This window comes from Pteropus medius, unplaced genomic scaffold (genome assembly GCF_902729225.1).
Source record: "Pteropus medius unplaced genomic scaffold, Ma_sr-lr_union100, whole genome shotgun sequence".
In the NCBI taxonomy this organism is placed as follows: Eukaryota; Metazoa; Chordata; class Mammalia; order Chiroptera; family Pteropodidae; genus Pteropus; species Pteropus medius.
The window spans coordinates 11,137,614-11,143,287 of record NW_024351730.1 but is presented as its reverse complement, the minus strand read 5'-3'; the positions used below and the strand labels follow the sequence as shown (position 1 = coordinate 11,143,287).

The following is a 5,674-nucleotide window of genomic DNA, read 5'->3' as shown; positions in this document are numbered from 1 at the left end:
TAATGCAGATGTTCCTGGTAGGGCAGTTCTCCTCTAAGTAGTTCAGGGATCCAGGCTCCTTCCATATAAAAGTGTGGCTCCCAAGGTTGCCCTGGGAGTCATCTCCTTTCCTGTCAGTTGGGAGGAATCCAGGGCATGAAGGATGATGAATGAGAGTTTTAATGGGCCAAGCCTGGAAGTGGTATATAACACTTTGACCACATTCCACTCGGTATACTAAGTGCAAGGTTGGGAAATATAGTCTACCTGCATGTCTAGGAAGAGAAGGAAACAATTTTGATGAAAGGCTAGCCAGTCTCTGGTTAAATAAGTTGGTCCTTGTGAAATATCTATACATAAATATTTTAGAGTAAAATAATTCATTACTGTATATTTGTATTTATAAAATCTGGAAACCATTAGTTTCAGAGAATTTTCAGAGTCTCCATCTATGATAAAACCATTCCCTATTCTTGAGAGCTGCCTTTTTATATGCTCTGGGGAGAGGAAAGAAAGGAGATATTTTCACTTGATTTTTGTAAAAATTCTATTTGTATCTAAATTGCTTTACAAGGGTGTGTAATATTTAAATATAAACTATAGTTTTTAACTTGATTATAAACCTGCCAGAGTTGCCCCCAAGGGTGTGGATTTTCTAACAGTGTGGATGTCAAACACTGCAAAATACATTTCTGAGAGTTTGAAATCTTACCACCAGAGAAAAATGAATATATTTTTAAAAATTTCCAACTTCTAATTTAGGCATAGGTGAAGCTTGGTGTTTCTATTCAGATTGCCCACCCAGGTCAGAAATGGAGCAGGTCAAAATTCTTGTGCTGATCAGATTGCATTACCACCATGCTTCTTTTCTAGTTTAATATTGGTCAAGACTATAAGCTCTGGAAGAATGAGTTTTAGGCCACTGGTGAAAGGGTGATAACAGGAAAGAAGCTAACATTTATTGAGGCTTATTCATCAAGACCGTGTCCATACACTTGACTTCCTTTAATATTCACAATGACACCGTCAGGAAGGTAGTGTGACCCCAGTTTTATTGGTCAAAACTCTTTGTCTCTGGGAGGCTAACTTACCTGCCATTTGGAGCCAGCAAGGGACAAAGCTTGGGTATGAGCTGAGGTGCTCCAAAGCCCACACTCTTGACCAGACCAGACTGGGAAAGAGAATGAAAACAAAGAACTTGAGAAATGCACTGGAGACCAACACTAAGGAGTTTGGTTCCTTGAAATGCGATTACTCAGTCTTCTCATTCCTAAGAAATCCCTGGAGATGATTAATTTCTTTGTAACTCTGCTAGCCACTAGCACTGTAGAAAGACTGAAGTCACTCGTATGGTTATAGCTTCAGATCCCAGCACCAGCTCTCTGATGTTTCTAGCTCCTTATTGAAATCACCTTGCAAGGAGTTTTTCCAAACCAGCTGTCTGTGGGAGTAATCAAGTTCCAACCCCGATTCTGACTAGGAAGGTTTGGTCGCCCTGATCATGCCTCCATGGGAAAAATGAAACTGACAGATTAAGGGAGCAATTCCAAGAATAATTTTGGCACTTGATTTAAGACTGGAAAATAATTTTCCCTTCTTGTTTGGGCAAGGAAAATGTCTCAAGGACAAGAAAAGCCTGAAGGAGAGGCCAGCTGAGAGCCCTTTTTCCTCTTCCCCTCTGCCAGGGCTTATGTCTGTACAACAACTGAACTATTTGCCACCTTCCTGAGTTTGTACTCAGTTGTTTATAGCAGACTGGGAAATCTGTGCATTATTAAAATAAAAATATAAGCCAAATAGCAAGACTTCTGAGTGGGAGAAACAACAGCCTTTACAAGAATTTAAAATTCCAGCCTCATCATGAGGTAAGTTTTTTGAACCCTAAGAATTATATTTCGCAATATCGAATGCATTATTTCTGGAAAAGCTTCTTCTTTAGAATCTTCTTGGTTAATACTGTTTTCAAATTTCTTTTCTCACAGTCATTTCATACGGTACAAAGGAGATAAAGGACAATTGTGCTAAAATGCATTCCCTATAAATCGTCATAGTCTCTGTGGAATCTTGATGAAGGGTACATTGGCAACATTTATCAAAATTACAGTACAAAATTACAAACTTTTTGACTGAAAAATTTCACATCCAGGAAATTATATGATAAACATACTTGCACATGTACTGAAATATGTACACGGTTATTCTGCACCATAGTTTATACAAAGATAAGAGAGAATGGAAACAACCTAAATGTCAACAGAGGATTAGCTGAACTAGTTACGGTACATGTATATAATGAAATACCATGCAGCCATCGGAATGAGTGAAGAAGCTCATATTTAAGTTACTGATATTTAATGATCTCTAAGATATACTGTTAAATGAAAAAAGCCAAATGCAGAACAGTATGGAAAGTATAGACAAACATCAATTGGTATGGTGGTGGGGGGAGGGATATATATATTTTTGCTTTACATTCAGAAACTATATGAGGACACAGAAAAACTTGTAACAGTACTGAGTAGCTGATAAGTATACTCTTCACAGCATACTCTTTGTATCATCTACATTTAAACTATATTAACAATTTAAAAGCATAATTTTTAATTGAAAAGATTGAGGATTAATATGTAAAAATAAGCATAACCAATAGTTTAATAATATGAATTGTTTTCTTTAAAGAAATAGTAAATAACAAGAATTGTGGAGTTATACGTTGCACCCTAACACCTGGGCATTTTAAAGCTCTCTTTACAATAACTTGAATCAAAATCCAGGATAAGATCCAAGACCAAACTGTAAATTATACAGAAGATAAATATTATAAAATTTCTAGATATTTTTATGGTCTCAAAGTATCTTTCCACAGATTGCTTATTAGTTGCAAGAAGCAAAAGAGTATGCAGTGGAGAAACTGGACTACACCTTGAATGGATGATCAAAATTAACATCACCAATCAGAGGCAGACAGACACCTTGCGATACCCTGAAAAGGACACAAATCACAAGAGGAAATCCAAACTGAAGAGCATTGTAAAAATTGACCTGTGTTCTTTTTAAAATGTCAATGTTATGAAAAGCTGACTGTTTCATATTAAAAGAGACTAAACAGCCGTGACACTTAAATTCAGTATGTCTTCCTGGGCTGGGTCTTGCACTAATGGGAAATACAATATTATAAAGGATATTATTGGGACAATTTTTGAAATTGGATTATGGATTATATATAAAAGTAACATATCAATAGTTTTTATATGAAATATTCTTCTTCAGAAGTACATATAATTGTAGTAACAAGTAAAGGACTATGTATGCAACTTACTCTCAATGGTTGAGAAAAAATATGCAGAAGTATACATACAAACATATGTATATGTAGGTGGTGAATTGTAAAGCAAATGTGGCAAAGTATCAAAAACTGACGGATTCATTGTGAATGTACTTATTGCCACTTATTTATTCACTGATGGTTAATTTTATATTTGCTGCATTTCACCTCAATGAAAAAAAAAATGCATGAATTTGAGTAAAAGGTATAAAGGTATCCAGAATTTCTCTGTACTATTCTTATAAGTTTTCTATAAATTTGAAATAATTTCAAAATAAAAAGTTAAAGAATTTCTATGTATCATTTAGCTTCCAGGAAAATAGAAACTATAGTAGGTAGTTCTATAGAGAGAATTTAATTTGGAAATTTAAATTTGGTGATGCACACGGTAAAGGACTGAAAAAAGCAAAGGAACACTGAAGTAACGCTGAGGTAATGTTTGCAGGTAGCAGCTATCATGTTATAGGAAAGGTTCCACGGAACTGAGACTCTGGCCTCTGAAGCGTATAGTGGGACTGGTTCAGGGAGCATAGAAAAAAATATAGAGGCTAAAACCAGCTGCTGTTGCCCCTGGCAAGGTAAAGAGGCATTGTGGGCCAAAGTTCCTGCTTCCTCCTCTTGTCTTCAAGTCTCCCTCTAGTGTCCCCTGTTGGCAGAACTTAACAGCAGCCAGCTGACAAAGGAATGCAGTTTGCAGGGTTCCAGCCCCACTTCACAAGGCTCAGCATGAAGGTTTCAAAACCACTAGTATAAACAACCACCACCACCACCAACAACAACAAGCAAAACATTAGTATATAGGACTCGAGGTACTTGGAAAGCAATTATTTCTGGGTTTAGATGTGGCAGATAATAGCTTAACAACAGGCACAGTCTACATATCAGAATTTTGAGATGCATTTATAGCCTAAATGGGAAGAAAAGTCATAGCCTTAAATATAAACACTTATAAAGCTGATCTATGTTATTTGCAGTAGTTATGTTCTGTAAAGTTGCCAAAAACATTGAATTAGGGAATACTGAATCATTACTTGTAGGGAAAACACAGGGGAATCTTCCTGGGAGTCTGGTCACAATATTTTTGTCAAACAATCAATACATAACTTTGTCTGATGGGTGTTTATGTTTAAAGACATCTTATTTTATACATATTGTTGATTGGTTAACATTGAACTCATGTCCAACAGCACTACAACTCATGTCTGAATGAAGCTCATCTAATACATGTATTTTCTCTTTAAGGCTCATCACAACCTTCTGGCATTTAGAGACACTAGGCAATACTTACGCACTTAATGTGGAGGGCATAAACAGTGAAATTACCAGCAAAAACCCCCACAAAAATGTGAAAAATGTGGTACTAAATAGACTGGAAAAGACACTTGTTTAGAGTATGGGAGGAAGTAAGAAGGAAGAGCATCACCTTATTCGACCTCAGCTGGAAACAAGTGCTTCAGCCAACTCAATTTTTTTTTTTTGCCATTCTGTGTCTGCCTGTGAATGACCTGGGGATTGACTGTGGTAGGCAGTTCTGACATGGCTCCTAGTGATCCCTGCTTCCTGGTGTTCAGACCTTTGGGCAATCTTTCCCCCTTGATATAGACTAGACCTAATGATTCACTTTTTTAAAATTTTTTAATTTTTTATTATTTATGCCTACAGCACCTGGTCTTCCTAAGTGGTCTCCAATCCAAGTACTAACTAGGCCTGACTTTGCTTAGCTTCTGAGATCAAACATAAGGCTTGTTCCGGGTGGCATGGCCGTAGACCATGGACCGTGGCTCCACTGGGGCGTGAACCCAAGACCTTCTGCTTCTAAAGCAGATGTGCTAACCGCTACACTATGGAACCACATCCAAATGATTGATTCACTTCCAATGAATGGAATATGGCAATAGTGATGGACTGAAACTTCTTTCATTAAGTTATGACAGGGGAGGAAAAAAACCCTTTTCCTTCTACCCTTCTAAGTCTTCAGCTGGGGCATCTGTAACAAAAGACAACTTAAGAGAAAAACAAACCAGTTATTAACATGTATATCTCAGGAAAAGAGTAACTCAAAGAGGTGGCTTAGAACACTGGCTTATACAGTATCTTCGACAAGGAACAATACATTTGTAGAGAAATGACAGGACAAAGAAAAGTGGTTTTAGACTTTCAAGGGTAGCAAACTGTGGGAAGGTAAATATATGAGAAACCGATGGCAGGTAAAGTCTAGTTAGCAAAGTTTGTTACACAGATTCCCATGGTGCCATCTCCATGCTGATAGAAGTCTAAAGTTATCTCTGATAATTAAATTTTTTCCTTTTTAGTAGAGAAGGGAGGAAGGACATCTTTGAATATTTATGTTCTACCTTTAGGCAAATAAGG

The 5,674-nt window shown here is 36.9% G+C and overlaps 1 long non-coding RNA gene and 1 other non-coding gene across 2 annotated transcripts; one reads left to right on the top strand and one right to left on the bottom strand.

Moving 5' to 3' along the window:
- Positions 1–1,343: 1,343 nt before the first annotated feature.
- LOC120588375 (uncharacterized) lies at positions 1,344–3,089 on the top strand. The gene is made up of 2 exons (XR_005649237.1): positions 1,344–1,844; positions 2,846–3,089. It is a non-coding gene; the product is annotated as an uncharacterized LOC120588375 (long non-coding RNA).
- Positions 3,090–5,082: 1,993 nt separating this feature from the next.
- On the bottom strand, positions 5,083–5,155 carry TRNAL-UAG (transfer RNA leucine (anticodon UAG)). Its single transcript has one exon. It is a non-coding gene; the product is annotated as a tRNA-Leu (tRNA).
- Between the last annotated feature and the right edge of the window lie 519 nt (positions 5,156–5,674).